Below are 17404 nucleotides of genomic sequence, written 5' to 3' on the forward strand. Positions count from 1 at the left end.
GATATTTTGGCTTTGGTTCGCATGCTAAATTCACGATACTTCATAAACCTGTACCAGATACCAACTGCACCCTCAAAGTCAGTTAAGTTCCTCTTTAGCGCTAGCTTACGAGCGTGTATTTGTATCATTTTCGTATTAACTCCAATGTCATTTTGACGGTGTTCTTGAATCTATTTCAACACGTCATCATCTAGTTTTGTCCATTTTGCTTTCAGTCATCCAATTGCGCATCTAGTGTTCCTCTTTTTTTTCAGTTCTTCTGCACTAACCTGCCAATCGCAAATGGCTTTTTTCTGTTGGTGGAGGCCCGAAATACCGCTCAGCTGCTGTGATTCCGTCTTTTTTGGCATATTCTATTACTTTCAATTTATAATCTGCATCATACGAACTATTTTTATTTTCTTCCCATAAGGAAACTGGCTACTAAAAAAAATATAGTACCAATAACACAAATCACTTTCAGTTCAAGTTTACTGGCGCCGTAGGCTAGACATTGTTCTGGGTTTGTGATGGCGTGGCAGGGTGGGAAGCAGACAGTGATAGCAAGCTTGTGAATCCCCGCAACTCATGTTCGTCACATCGGTGCACTGATGCTGCCAGTGGAATCCAATGTTGCCAGACCAGACACAGAATGGCATGAAATAGAAATCAAACACTGGACATTTTTATGTTAACTTCGAGTGTAAGATGCAACTGAAATTCAGAGGTAATTTTTTGAAGAAAAAAGTGCTTATTCTAGTCCGTAAAATACAGTATCAAGTATTTACTAGGGAATGGAAAGAGGTATGGGTTTCCTTCCAGGTTTAAGAAGTGTTTAGGAATGTTAGCTACACTATGCAGCGCTATAAGCTGTAAAATTCACCAAACGTAAACTGGTCGTCGAATACATTTTTCACTGTGAACTTTGCAAAATATGAGCGATGCTGTACTTTTCGTTGAAGTAACACAGTAACTACTGACAATAAAAGGAAAGTAAACCTGTTCATTATCAAGCTGTGAGATGTGGAAATAATATATGGAAAAGTATGTTTTCTACCGAATAAATTCCTCAAAATCGAATGAGGAAGACTGCGTAGCGGAATACATGGACGCAACCAAAACAAGTGGTTTCAATTTTTTTACGCATAATGTAAAATTTTTCCAGAGAAACTAACTACGGAGATGTATGTAGCTTTGCTTCGTCTACACAAAACAATTTTTGGGGGGCAATTCGGATGACTAGAAATTTCACTCCCGGCGTATTGCACAATACAAGGTGAGTGCAGCGACGAGCGCTTGGTGCTATGCTGGGCTGCGTCGTATCCCTGTCGTCCGGGTCCAGCTAAATATACGGGTCCTGCAACGAAACTGTGACGTCACACTAATGGGTTTCTCCGCTACACTTCGGAAACGTTCTGCCCCGGGCACGACCAACGGCAAATCAATTGAAAAAGTATCCACTAAAGGCGTTAGTTTTGAGTTGTGCTCTCGAGCAATAGCATGCACTTAAATGTTCAGTTAAGAATTTTTAAGCTGTTCTGGAATAGTTACTCGCTTCCCTCCAGAGACGGCTGCTGGCGTAAGACCTGCAGTGTCACGTGCTGTGACGCAACGGACCACGGCCAGTCTTTCTCGTGGGCGTCGCTGTTGTCCCAAGGTGAACGAATTACGTCACTTCCATAAAATCTATATCTGCTCAACTGCTGCGGGTTGCTTCTGTATCGCATCGCATACCGCATGGCATATCGTATCGCCTCAATGAAAACTGCGCCTAAACCTTATCACCAGAACGCTACCCACAAGCATAATGTGTATGTTTCAGACAGCTTGCTATCTTGTGTAACAGTTCATTGCACCCACTGTTTTTGTTCGTACTCCTTCTTATAGCTGCAGAAGTCATTGTTTTATTTATTGTTACTCTTATTGTTTGTGCGGTAGTGAACAAGTCAAAAGCAAGTTTTTCTCCCTTGTTCCAACACTTAGTGGCCTGTTTAAGTCTTTTTTTTCTCGGTTAGAAAACCAAACACATGTAAATCCTATTTTGAGCTACGTTAGGAATATGTAGGCGAACAGAAAAACTTAATTAGAGATTAATTAAAACTTTGCGATCTATTTCTCGCAGAGGACCCGTACGGGTGACCGCTTAGCGTCTGACGCATGGACCTGCTATTTTGCTTCATATTTAACTCAAATTATCTCATGTTAGGAAACTCTGACGCTCAGTTAATTAACAACAAAAAAGTTTCCCTCATGTTAAAAATTCGCTAACGGCGTCAAGAAATGTATTCTAGTAAACTGCCCATACACTGTCTTAGTAATTTTTGCCTCGCCTCCTGTGAACCAAGGAGCGTACCTTCAGCGTGGTGGCATGGGTGGCGTCAGCGATACAGATAACTGTACCGTAGGTGTAACCACAGCAGAAGGGTATCCGCTGAGAGGCCAGACAAACATGTGATTCCTAAAGAGGGGCAGCAGCCTTCTCAGTTGTCGCAGGAGCAATAAGTAGTCCGGATAACTGACTGACCTGGCCGTGTAACACCAAGGAAGACACCCTTGCTGTGCTGGTATTGCGAACGACTGAAAGCAACGGGAAACTTCAGTCGTAATTTTTCCCAAGGTCATGGAGCGTTACAGTATTATACACTGATAACGGCGTCCTCTTGGATAAAATATTCCTGACCTAAAACAGTACTCCATTCATATCTACATCTACATGACTACTCTGCAATTCACATTTAAGTGCTTGGCAGAGGGTTCATCGAACCACAATCATACTATCTCTCTACTATTCCACTCCCGAACAGCGAGCGGGAGAAACGAGCACCTAAACCTTTCTGTTCGAGCTGTGATTTCTCTTATTTTATTTTGATGATCATTCCTACCTATGTAGGTTGGGCTCAACAAAATATTTTCGCATTCGGAAGAGAAAGTTGGTGACTGAAATTTCGTAAAAAGGTCTCGCCGCGACGAAAAACGTCTATGCTGTAATGACTTCCATCCCAACTCGTGTATCATATCTGCCACACTCTCTCCCCTATAACGCGATAATACAAAACGAGCTGCCCTTTTTTGCACCCTTTCGATGTCCTCCGTCAATCCCACCTGGTAAGGATCCCACACCGCGCAGCCATATTCTAACAGAGGACGAACGAGTGTAGTGTAAGCTGTCTCTTTAGTGGACTTGTTGCATCTTCTAAGTGTCCTGCCAATGAAACACAACCTTTGGCTCGCCTTCCCGACAATATTATCTATGTGGTCCTTCCAACTGAAGTTGTTCGTAATTTTAGCACCCAGGTACTTAGTTGAATTGACAGCCTTGAGAATTGTACTATTTATCGAGTAATCGAATTCCAACGGATTTCTTTTGGAACTCATGTGGATCATCTCACACTTTTCGTTATTTAGCGTCAACTGCCACCTGACACACTATACTGCAATCTTTTCGAAATCGCTTTGCAGCTGATACTGGTCTTCGGATGACCTTACTAGACGGTAAATTACAGCATCATCTGCGAACAGTCTAAGAGAACTGCTCAGATTGTCACCCAGGTCATTTATATAGATCAGGAACAGTAGAGGTCCCAGGACGCTTCCCTGGGAACACCTTATATCACTTCAGTTTTACTCGATGATTTGCCGTCTATTACTACGAACTGCGACATTCCTGACAGGAAATCACGAATCCAGTCGCACAACTGAGACGATACCCCATAGCTCCGCAGCTTGATTAGAAGTCGCTTTTGAGGAACGGTGTCAAATGCTTTCCGGAAATCTAGAAATACGGAATCAACTTGAGATCCCCTGACGATAGCGGCCATTACTTCGTGCGAATAAAGAGCTAGCTGCGTTGCACAAGAGCGATGTTTTCTGAAGCCATGCTGATTACGTGTCAATAGATCGTTCCCTTCGAGGTGGTTCATAATGTTTGAATACAGTATATGCTCCAAAACCCTACTGCAAACCGACGTCAATGATATAGGTCTGTAGTTAAATGGATTACTCCTACTACCCTTCTTGAACACTGGTGCGACCTGCGCAATTTTCCAATCTGTAGGAACAGATCTATCGGTGAGCGAGCGGTTGTATATGAGTGCTAAGTAGGGAGCTATAGTATCAGCGTAATCTGAAAGGAACCTAATCGGTATACAATCTGGACCTGAAGACTTGCCCGTATCAAGCGATTTGAGTTGCTTCGCAACCCCTAAGGTATCTACTTCTAAGAAACTCATGCTAGCAGATGTTCGTGTTTCAAATTCTGGAATATTCCATTCGTCTTCCCTGGTGAAGGAATTTCGGAAAACTGCGTTCAATAACTCCGCTTTAGCGGCACAGTCGTCGGTAACAGTACCATCGGCACTGCGCAGCGAAGGTATTGACTGCGTCTTGCCGCTTGTGTACTTTACATACGACTAGAATTTCTTCGGATTTTCTACCAAATTTCGAGACAATGTTTCGTTGTGGAACCTATTAAAGGCATCTCGCATCGAAGTACGTGCCAAATTTCGCGCGTCTGTAAATTTTAGCCCATCTTCGGGATTTCGCGTTCTTCTGAACTTCGCATGCTTTTTCCGTTACCTCTGCAACAGCGTTCGGACCTTTTTTGTATACCACGGGGGATCCGTTCCATCTCTTACCAATTTATGAGGTATGAATCTCTCAATTGCTGTTGTTACTATATCTTTGAATTTGAGCCACATCTCGTCTACATTCGCATAGTCAGTTCGGAAGGAATGGATATTGTCTTTTAGGAAGGCTTCTAGTGGCACTTTATCCGCTTTTTTAAATAAAATTATTTTGCGTTTGTTTCTGATGGGTTTGGAAGAAATGGTATTCAGCCTAGCTACAATGACCTTGTGATCACTAATCCCTGTATCAGTCATGATGCTCTCTATCAGCTCTGGATTGTTTGTGGCCAAGAGGTCAAGTGTGTTTTCGCAACCATTTACAATTCGCGTGGGTTCGTGGACTAACTGCTCGAAATAATTTTCGGAGAATGCATTCAGGACAATCTCGGAAGACGTTTTCTGCCTACTACCGGTTTTGAACAAGTATTTTTGCCAACATACCAAGGGTAGGTTGAAGTCCCCACCAACTATAACCGTATGAGTGGGGTATTTATTTGTTACGAGACTCAAACTTTCTCTGAACTGTTCCGCAACTGTATCATCGGAGTGTGGGGGTCGGTAGAAGGAGCCAATTATTAACTTAATTCGGCTGTTAAGTATAACCTCCACCCATACCAATTCGCACGTAGTATCTACTTCGACTTCACTACAAGATAAACCACTACTGACAGACACAAACACTCCACCACAAATTCTGCCTAATCTATCTTTCCTGAACACCGTCTGAGACTTCGTAAAAATTTCTGCAGAACTTATTTCAGGCTTTAGCCAGCTTTCTGTACCTATAACGATATCAGCTTCTGTGCTTTCTATTAGCGCTTGAAGCTCAGGGACTTTTCCAGCGCAACTACAACAATTTACAACTATAATTCCGACTGTTCCTTGATCCAAGCACGTCCTGTAATTGCCAAGCACCCTTTGACATTGCAGCCCATCCCGCACTTTCCCGAGGCCTTCTAACCTAAAAAACCGCCAGGTCCACGCCACACAGCCTCCGCTACCCGTGTAGCCGCCAGCTGAGTGTAGTGAACTCCTGACCTATTCAGCGGAACCCGAAACCCCACCACCCTATGGCGCAAGTCAAGGAATCTGCAGCCAATACGGTCGCAAAACCGTCTGAGCCTCTGATTCAGACCCTCCACCCGGCTCTGCACCAAAGGTCCGCAGTCGATTCTGTCAACGATGCTGCAGATGGTGAGCTCTGCCTTCATCTCGTAAGCAAGACCGGCAGCCTTCACCAAATCAGATAGCCGCTGGAATCCAGAGAGAATTTCCTCAGATCCAAAGCGACACACGTCATTAGTGCCGACATGTGCCACCACCTGCAGTTGGCTGCACCCTGTGCTCTTCATGGCATCCGGAAGGACCCTTTCCACATCAGGAATGACTCCTCCCGGAATGCACACGGAGTGCACACTGGATTTCTTCCCCTCCTTAGCCGCCGTATCCCTAAGGGGCCCCATTACGCGCCTAACATTGTAGCTCCCAACTACCAGTAAGCCCACCCTCTGCGATTGCCCGGACCTTGAAGGCTGAGAATGATCCTCTGAAACAGGGTAGGCAGCTGCATCTGGCTCAGCCAGAAACAGTGCCTGAAACCTGTTTGTCAGACGCACCTGGGAGGATGTCGACATCAGGAGAAACAAAACTAGCATTCTACGAATCGGGGCCTACAATGTTACGTTTATTAATGCCGGAAATTGGTTAGAAAATTTAAAAAGGAATTGGACAGGTGGAAGTTAGATGTAGTGGGAATTAGTGAAGTCCGGTGGCAAGTGGAACAATGGTTCTGATCAGATGAATACAGGTTTATAAATGCAAGCCAAACAGGGTATGCAATATTGGGTTCAATAATGAATAAGAAAATATAAAAGGGGCTAAGATCTACGACCAACATAATGATAGCATTGTTGTAGCCAAGATAGACACGAAGACCACACCTACCATAGTACTGGAAGTTTATATGCAAACTGGATCCGCAGAGTATGAAGCGACTGAAGAAATGTATAATGTGTTAAAAGAAATTTAATGTGTCGGAGTCTGGAAAGCGACAGTAGAAGAAGAAAGAGAAGGAAAAACAGTAGGTGAATTTGGACTGAAGTGAAAGAGAAAGCCGCCTTGTTGAATTTTGCACAGACCATAATTTAATCATCGCTTACTCTTGATTTAAGAACCATGAAAGAAGGATGCATAGTAAAGATACCTGGAGACACGGAAGGTTCAAAAATGGCTCTGAGCACTATGGAACATAACTTCTAAGGTCATCAGTCCAGACACAGAAGGTTTCAGATTGATTACATAGTGGTAAGATAGAAATTTAGGAGCCAGGCATGAAACTGTAAGATATTTCCAAAACCAAGTATGGACTCTGACACAGTTTATTGGTTATGAACTGTATATTAAAACTGAAGAAACTGCAAAGATGCAGGAAATTAAGGATATGGAGGCTGGAAAAGTTGAAAGAGCTAGAGGTTGTTCAGAGTTCCGGAGGGAGCATTAGGCAACGATTGACTAGAACTGAGGAAAGGAATACATTGGAATAAGAATAGGTAACTTTAAGAGATGAAATAGAGAAGGCAGCTGAGGATCAAATAGAAAAAAGACAAGAACGAGTAGAAATCATTGGATAACGTAGGAGATATTAAATTTAACTGATGGAAAGAGAAAAGATGAAAATGCAGAAAATGAAGCAGGTGAAAGGGAGTACAAAAATTGCAAAATGGGCAAGCCTGAATGGTTAAAGGACGAATTCAGAAACGTATTTCAATAGGGGTAGTGCAGATACCCCCTACAGAACATTAATGCGACTTTAGGAGAGATAAGAAGCAGATGTATAAATATCAAGTGCTCAGACAGAGAACTATTACTAAGGAAAGAAGGGAAGGATGAAAGGTGGAAGGAGCATATAGAGGGTCTACACAAGGGAGTTGAAACTTAAGGCAATATTGTAGAAATGAAAGAGGACATAGATGAAGATGAGACGGGAGATATGATATTGGGAGAAGAATTTGACAGAGCACTGAAAGACATAGATCGAAACAAGGCCACTGGAGTAGGTGACATTCTGTCAGAACTAGGGATAGCCTTGGGAAAACCAGTCATGACAAAACTCTTCCATATGGTGTGTGAGGTGTATGAGACCGGAGAAGTAACCTAAGACTTCAACAGGTATGTCTTATTTCCAATTCCAAAGAAAGCAGCTGCTGACAGATGGGGAAATTATCGAATTGTCAGTTTCATAAGTCATGGTTGATTCTTGACAGAAGAATGGAAAAAAAATGGTAAAAGCCGATCTCAAGGACGATCAGTTTTGATTTTGGAGAAATGCATGAGCGCATAAGGTAATGCTGAGCCTACTACGTATAGTAAAAGACAGGTTAAAGAAAGGCAAACCAAAGATTACAACATTTGTAGACTTTGGAAAAGCTTTTGACAGTGCTGACTAGAATACTTACTTTGAAATTCTTAAAATAAAAGGAGTAAAATACAAAAAAAGGGAAAGCCTATTTACAATTTTTACAAATAGCAGACGGCAGTTACAAGGGTCTAAGGGCATCAAATGGAAGCAATGGCTGAGGAGGAAGTGAGGCAGGGTTGTAGCCTATCCCCAATGTTATTCAATATGTACAGTGAGCAAACAGTAAAAGAAACTAAAGAAAAATTTCGATTAGGAATTAATGTTCAGGAAAAAGGTATAAAACCTTTGAGGTTGGCGGATGACACTGTAATTCTTTCAGACATAGCAAAAGACTTGGAAGGTCAGTTTAACGGACTGGACACAGTCTTGAAAGGAGGATGTAAAATGAAACATCAACAATACTAACACAAGGGTAATGGAATGTAATCGCATTAAATTAGGTGATGCTGAGGGCATTCGTTTGGATACGAGTCACTTAAGGCAGTAGATGAGTTTCGCTATTTGGGCTGTTAAACAACTGATGATAATATAAAATGTAGGCTGGTGGTGGCAAGAGAAGCGTCTTTGAAGAACAGAAATTTGTTAATTGCGAATATAAACCTAAGTCGAACTAAAACATGGAGAATAAAGAGTTTAGGCAAGAAGAGAATAGTAACGATTGAAATGTGGTGGTGCAGAAGAATGCTGAAATTTTGTTGTGTAGATGACGTTACTCATGAGGTGGTATGGACTGGAATTGGAGGGCCAAAAAATTTGTGGCCCAACTTTACTGAAAGGAAGGATCGGTTGATAAGTCGCATTATGAGACATCAAGGTATAACTAACTTAGTACTGGCGGTAAGGATGGTAGGTAAAAATTGTAGAGAGAGACCAACAAATGACTACAGTGGCCGGGCTCAGAAGGAAGTAGGTTGAAGAAGTTACTTGGATATGAAGATGCCTGCACAGGATAGAGTAGCATGGAGAGCTGCATCAAACCAGTCTTTCGATTGAAGGCCATAACAATTCTGAGCATAGTGATGTCACTTCCATATTTTTACAGTGAATAGTTTGCGAATTTGAGAGAGATGAATGTAGTGAGAGATAACGTGCATGTTCTGTGCGGTACGTGGCACCTCTGTTCCTTCCCTCCAAGTGTTCTTGCCGAACGGTCAATCCTGTAGTGATTCTGAAGAGATTTTAGTCTGGTGACGTCGACACCAAAGGCCCTTAGTTCAAGCCCCTGGAACTGGAGTGAACAGGGACGTTAAATGGTGTGTTCCGTAAGCTCTGATCGCAGATAATTAAGTCGTTACATCACGTATGCCTACAGGCAGGACAGACGATCGTTTGTATCGGTTATTCTAATGAGCGCGTTCTCGTACCAGCCATGTAGCGTGTGTGTGCACTCATGTATCCAGTGCTCCCAACTGTCTCGCTGGAACGGCGTAGGAGGCGTGCTATGTCCTGATACGACCAGCCCGTTTCGCGCAGTCCAATAATTCGACCTCTCAGAGCGTCAGTAGCGCTCATCGACTGGAACAGAGAGGCGTACACCGTTTACCAGCATCTCGCCACCATCGTAGCAACACAACATTCACCACTTAATATTAAGCCAAGGTGTCAGCACATTCACGGCCCGTTGAAACAACGCTGAACAGCACGACCCAACAAGTCGTGTGTCTAGCTGACGAAGGTGTAAACAACGTCATACTGTGAAGTACCGAGTAGTTAAAATTAACGAACAGCTTCTCAAGAAGGTCCAGTCTGTGCTTTATAATCGTATGGTAGTGAAATTTCAAAGCTATGCTAATACTTTAAGTGGGAACAAATTTACCCTGCAAAACTCACTTGCCCACCAAGTGCAAAGCTCAAACTGTACACTGTTTGTATAACGATATGAGGTCGATGCAGTCATCCGACAAGCAATAACGTGAGTGAACAGATCTGATGAGAGGCCGGATGTCATTAAATTGTTTAAAGAAGGTGATATTGAAATTCGAAAACAAAGGTGAGCTTGGTGTAGCACCTGAAGAGAAAGGCGCGCTATTCTGGAGGAAGTTATTGAAGAGGTGTTTGTTGCCTGACCATGCAGAATGTGCCCCCGGCTAGTGCCAAGGCTCGTGATGGCTCACGAGAATTGTTCATCCCATGATCAAAAGTACGGAAAGTTATACTGTCTCTTTTAGACTGGTACCCGTGCACGATCCAAACGGTGCCACAACTGTAACCCCATGATCCGTAATAATGTTCTCGTTTTGCTCTTCCATTTCTGGTATGGGTGACCTGTGGACGGACAATGTTCTATGGAACGACGAGGCACATTTTACACTACAGGATGCAGCGAATGCACAGAACTGCCGAATACGGGGTACTGTTAAACTGCATGTTTTGCGAGAAGAGCCGGCCGGGATGGCCAAGCGGTTCTAGGCGCTACAGTCTGGAACCGCGCGACCGCTAGGGTCGCAAGTTCGAATTCTGCCTCGGGCACGGATGTGTGTGATGTCCTTAGGTTAATCAGGTTTAAGTAGTTCTAAGTTCTAGGGGACTAATGACCTCAGAAGTTAAGTCCTGTAGTGCTCAGAGCCATTTGAATCTTTTTTTTTTTTTTTTTTTTTGCGAGAAGAGCCATTGTATTCGCCGCATGAGACTAAGCGGTATGTATTCACAAACACCTTTACTCTCGGTCCGCTCTTCTTTCAAGAGAATAGATCCAGAGTGCGTGTCAGGTATATGTTGACATACCACTGTTATCGATTCCTCCTTGTACAGCACATTATTCCTGCTTTGGAAGAATGCAACTGTGTGAAAATCGCTGTTTTCATGGAAGAATCGGAAACAACTTACGTCGCTCACATAGAGATAAAAGTGCTTAATGTGACCCCTCCACGGACGTGTTATCTGCAGAGGTTTCCCAGATGCATGGCCTGCAAGATCACTTGAACTGAAACCATGTGCCTTTTGACTCTTGGGACATCTGAAAAACCGCGTTTACCAGGGACGAATTCGGCCCCTACCTGATCTGAAGGCCGTTAGACAGGAACACGTTGCTCAGATTCCACGGAAACAGCTGTGAGCAACCGTTCATGATCTCATTTTACGTATGCAGCGTCTCTTCGAAGTATCAGGTGCCCATATTAAACAAATTGTGTAAGCGCTGGTTAATAATAAAATCAGTGTTATTCCTTTTTCACTTATTTCACCTTTTCAGCCAACTTCATGTTCCTAATCCATTACATATTGAAACATTTCTGTACGTCTTTTCTGTGTTCACATGGCCAGATCTGGACGTAGCGCCCAAAACTGCAACCAACGTTTTTCCATCGTAAATCAGTTCCGCATTGACGCATTAGCATAACTACCAAATTTCGCTACCATGCGATAGTTACAACTCCCACAGGACCTGCGTGAGCAGCTACTATTTAATTATAACCTCCCTGTGCGCCTATATGTAGCCATTCGTATACTCGGACCAACATTGACTGACAACATCAAGACTGCCAGGTTGCTGTTCGCAAAACAAATGTAGCGTAACGTGCATGAACTGACGCAACATCAGATGTCGTGAGGCTATGCGTTTAGCTACAGACCACTGGAATCAGGTAATGCCTTCAAAGCTATAGAAGTGTCTCTTCTGAGGGATTTAAAGTCGAATAACAAACCACAGTGTATAGAAACACACATTTAGTTATCGTTCTGAAAATATGAAGCCGCAAGCCTGAAAACTCTGTTTCACTCCCTCCCTTCTAAACGACACATTTTTCGAAAGGATGATGACGCAACTGACTGAGACGTTAATTGTAGAAAACTTCATTTCCACTATCTCCCCTCTTGAATACGATCCCGCCTTCAGTCTGGGAAAATTTCATCAGAGGGAAGAAGTCATATCAGGAAAATACTTGTGGGGGGGGGGGGGAGGGGGGGGCTAATAATAATAGCCGAAAGCAGCAGGACGGGTGATTGTGAGCTGTGCTGCTGCCTCGGAGGAAAAGTGCCTTGTTGGACAGCTTCGCGCGAGGTATCGTCTGGGCAGTCTCCCTAACCTCTTCAGGATATTTCATCAGTATACTTTTGTGGTGCTTTTCCTGCTCGTATGGCGTAACTCGCAGCATGATAGCATGCGGAGAGGCAAATAGGCCAGGGGGGGAAGGAAGATTAGAGTTTGTCCTGACGACAGCACGGTCATTGTAGATATGTTAGTCACCCAAGGACTGAATTAATGACCACGGCTCTTCCACTGGTCAGCCTGAGCGATTTTTAGGCTGCATACCACTCTCGGTTTGGTAAATGCTGTGCTGGTCAGCAATTTCCACCTCAGACAATACTTTACACAAACAGTCCCGATGAGATCACATACAGAACATATGATTCATAGACAGGTGTCGCACACGACTTTACTCGCTCACGTTGCCTCGAAAACTGAGGCAAGGGAAAGGGGCTGAAAACGCAAAGGTAAACAAAATAAATTGCCAAATCCTGCACTATACGGGATTAGCGTTAACGAGAAGAAAAGGAAGAAGGCTTTTCAGGAGCATAATGTGATAGCACCACATCATGGCGGCTCTAAAAGACATTCAGCACAACCTTCCCCGTCGTCGGATGTCTGTTTATTTGCTTCGGCGGTGATGGATCGACCTGTTTCCACTGTTTCTCTTTGCGGGGTCGGGGTCACTGATACACCCAGCGCTAGTCTATTTTGCTTAGGTGGCTAAATAAGTCATTTTCACTGGTCTGATAAAGCTGCAACATTTCAGTTGGGGCTTCGGTTGAGTGGTATTTTCGATTGGGAGTCAGTTTGTGAAGACGCTGCTAATGATGAGGGACATTTTTTCTTCTTTCCCTTCTTTTCTTGTGCATCATTTACTCTGTAGATCTAGCGTAAATGTGCCAAAGTATGTTAATTCCCAAAAAGAGTGCAGTTTATCTTCCTGACAGTTGACCAAACTGGTTAGCTGGGGATATCTATAGTTGTGTTCAGAGTGGTAGAAGAAACACGTCGTTGAATTTGTGTGGAGAAACTCCGTATTCACGAATTAAGAAGAGGTAAGAAGCATTTTGACCATTCTTGGTATAATTCTTACACTCTGTTGTGAAACATTCGCAGAATACACTAGAAACAGCCTTTAATCTTTGACTGCATTCTGAAAGGCTGGCTTTCCCATGTTTTGCAAATGTGACGTGCACTGCCGTCTGTTGCATTTGTTTGAAATCATAGCTCTCGTACGTAAGAGCGTGAGTATAACGCAGGAAAAGTATGTATTCTGACAAGAATGACTTCAAATAATGTATGGAAATCGGACAGGAAGCTATCGTTTCTAGAAGAACTGTTCAATGAGGCCAGACAAGGAACGAAGACGGAGAAAGCAAACGGTAAGACAGAGTCTACTTTAAGGAAAAACATGAAAGCTGTGAGTAAGGAATATGTCCTTTTGACTTTGTCCTGATAAATTGCCAATACAAAAATAAATTTTCTGTGACCAAAGTACTCCTGATATGTGGTGTCTTTTCTTTACTGGATTTGTAAATGACCTTCTGCGATTGGTTGGAATAGGAATGCGTGCAAGAGATATACATGCACGGTTATGAAGATTGTGTCAGCAGTAAGAGGAGAAAGAGTCTCAGTTGTGTGAGCATTAAGCCTTTCCCATTTTTCATGGCATCAACAATAAGTTTTCTAGGAATAAGGATGTAGCCTGAGCTCTTCAAAGATGTTCTCGCCATGCCCGCTGACAGTTATTTGGTAAACTGTGGTCTCCTTGTCTAAAGCCGTCCAGCGACTAAAGGAAACTAACTATGGATGACCCAGTCCGCTCGATACTCACATGTCACATTGCAGACTTCAAGTTGTCCTGTTTTCACGAGATCACCCTGAAACTTTGATGTCTCTAGCACAACCCACCAGTCATAAGCTTCAGTCCGTACGTAGACCGTGGATTCTTTGGACCACTGAAATACGCAACTGCAGCCGAGAAGCCAAGAGACCGTATTTAACAGCACCTTCAATGGCGACCCAGGTAGAAAATCTCCATGAGTGGGAATTGAGAACACAGCAGAAACAACAGTGTCTCGCGCAGAAATCTTGCATTTATCAAAAATTAACAAACAATAAAGAGAAGGTGACAAGCCCCCGGATTCAAGCTCCTTACATCCTTTCCATATAAATATTGTATTTTGGAGATACATACTAACAGTTAATAGCAAGTAGCTACCGGGACCAAAATAAAATCCACCTAATGCCCTAACACTGGGGAGGCATCCTTTTCGTGAGGGAATGACTCTAGAATACTTCTACTGGAGGTGAAGAGACAACAGATAGGTTGGCTATTTTCTGTCCAGGATGTGAAGAGCAGTATAAGGAGTCAATTTTCGAGGACTGGATACAGTACGTTAAGTGTGAGAGATGGTAGCACGAACAGTGATCTTCATTTAAAGGTACTATAACTTTCACTTATAACATTTGTTAAACGCGTACTTTTTGTTTTTGTTTTGCGTATTCTTAAGCGCAGGTGAACGAGAGACTGCGCATTTCCCTCTATTTGTATTTTTGAGAAATTCAATGAAACTTGCGTTAATTAATATGGACCGAAATTGATTTTGGTTTCCTATTGATAATAGCCCGGTTATGTAAGATTATTCTTTAACTGTGCCCTATTAGGTATATTACCTCTATATTTGATGCTTTAGAATATTTGTCGCTTTGTTCTATAGAATGGCATGTAGTTGTTTTGGCTTTATTAGTTGTGCTATATGAATATCTTTTAACTGAATATGCAAAAATATCAGTACATGTTTCACCTTATTTTTAAAGATTTTGTGAAATGGGCTGTGTGTACCTGATATAATATGTAACACTGTTGTTTGGACCGTGATGCAAGAGCGATATCCATAATTGGCAGTCGGACAGTGGATATGCAGCGTCATGGCGTATGCGTGTATATTGTACGATGGTCGCGGTATGAACTAAATTTCAACGTGGACATTATGAACCAAATTGTTAGACTGTGAATCTTATAAGCTTTATTGAGTACCGTCAGCAGCAGTGACAACGCTTATGTTAATGGACTGTGATTGTCGTTGTTTGAACCGAACAGTTTTGCACGCAACTACGTTTCACAAACCAATGTGCTTTGAATTTATTATCCTGTGTACTATTTAATGAGCCAAAGCGCACTTTAAAACATAACCGCCATTGATGACACTTTTAAACTGTTCATGACATTTGACACTGTTTTCATGAGAACTATTAATTCGCGGTTGTGAATACCAAAAGCGGCCGAATGTAACTTCGAGATCGGCGAGAAAAAATGCGCTTTGTATTGTTATAAAACTGCGTCATAACCTGTACCGCTACACACATCATGTAATTCTTGTGTAAGGATGACATTATAATTTAAGGACGCTACCTTGTATAGGAGGATAAATACGATATTGCAATGCCGGTGTTGTTAAGAAGAACGATAGAGCGTTTCTTCGCACTTGCATGCATGTTATTAGTATTTACTTTCTCTCTCTTATTCGTTTTTAATTTTAGTTGTTATTGCATGTACTTTACGTATTCTTTTGGAGGGGTGTGTTTCCATATATGTGTGTAGTGTTTTATCGGTTGAATTTACATGCTTTGTTGTGGTGTGTGGCATATCGCATAAGTCGTGCTGTCCGCCATTAAATTCTGAGCGCAAACCAATCACAGACGGGCTCCTACTCCGCTAATGCTGCAAGGCACGCTATAGGTGGCAATTTTGAATTTCACAGCTGTCAACAACGTAAACTGTGTTTACATTCAGTTATACGTCATATTACGACACGCACATAACCAGATGAGAATTTACTTGGTTCTTATATTTGTAACCCAACGAAATTACAGGTGTGTCCCTGTTTATTTAATAATTTATTCAGTAGAGCTTTCTTGTCTCGTGTTCCTTTGGCGTTTTCTGGCAAACCTTGACGTGCTTACCTCAGTTACGTCCGTAAGTAAAACAGATTATTTAGAATTTAAATAATCGATATCCACGGTTAGTACATTGAAGAGCCAAAGAAACTGGTACACTTGCCTAACATCGTGTAGAGCCACCGTGTGCACGCAGAAGTGCCGCAACACCACGTGACATGGACTTGACTAACGTCTGAAATAGTGCTGAAGGAAACTGACACCATGAATCCTGCAGGGCTGTCCATGAAGCTCTAAGAGTACGAAAGGGTGTAGGTCTCTTCTGAAGGTCGTGCGGTACCGTTCTCGTTTCCCACGCCCTGGTTCCCGGGCTCGATTCCCGGCGGGGTCAGGGATTTTCTCTGCCTCGTAATGACTGGGTGTTGTGTGATGTCCTTAGGTTAGTTAGGTTTAAGTAGTTCTAAGTTCTAGGGGACTGATGACCATAGATGTTAAGTTCCATAGCGCTCAGAGCCATTTGAACCATTTTTTTCTCTTCTGAACAGCAAGTTGCATGGCATCCCAGGTAAGCTCAATATTGTTCATGTTTGGGGAGTTTGGTGGCCAGCGGAAATGTTAAAACTCAGAAGTGTGTTCCTGGAGCCACTATGTAGCTATTCTGGACGTGTGACGCATCGCATTGTCCTGCTGGAATTGCCCAGGTCCGTCGGAATGCACAATGCACGTGAATGAATGCAGGGGATCAGACAGGATGTTTACGAATGTGTCACCTGTGAGGGTCGTATTTACACGTTTCAAGTGTCCCATATCACTCCAACTGAACACGCCCAATTACAGAGACTCTACCAGATTGAACAGTCTCCTGCTGACAAGGAGTGACCATGGGTTCATGAGGTTGTCTCCGTACCCGTACACGTCCATCCGCTCGATAGAACGGCAAACGAGCCAGGCAACGTGTTTCCAGTCATCAACACTCCAATGTCAGTGTTGAAGGCCCAGGCCAGGCGTAAGGCTTTGTGTCGTGCAGTCATCAAGAGTACACGAGTGGGCCTACGGGTGCGAAAGCCCACATCGATAGTGTGATTCCTGATATTCACGGTACATCATGAAATGGTCGTACCGGAAAATCCCTACTTCATGTCTGTGTCCTATTGCTCGTGCGCCGACTATAACACCTCGTTCAAACCCTGTTAAATCTTGACAACATACCATTGCAGCAGCAGTAACCGATGTAACAACTGCGCCAGACACTTGCTGTGTCATATAAGCGTTGCCGACCGCAATGCCATATCCTGCCTGTTTACTCTTTTCTGTTTTTGATACGCAGGCCTATAACAGTGTCTTTGGCGCTTCAGTGTATCAAGCGTTTCGATTATGGCGAGGGGACGCGGAAAACATTGTAGTCGTTGTCGTAATGCGGGAGCTGAGGGATTTAACTAAGGTCCAAAATGGGCATGAATATCGGCTTTCGCGTCCAGCGTGCTGCATAAGGGCCTCCGCAGCAGGCGCGTTGCT

Source organism: Schistocerca gregaria, chromosome 5, assembly GCF_023897955.1.
Source record: "Schistocerca gregaria isolate iqSchGreg1 chromosome 5, iqSchGreg1.2, whole genome shotgun sequence".
In the NCBI taxonomy this organism is placed as follows: Eukaryota; Metazoa; Arthropoda; class Insecta; order Orthoptera; family Acrididae; genus Schistocerca; species Schistocerca gregaria.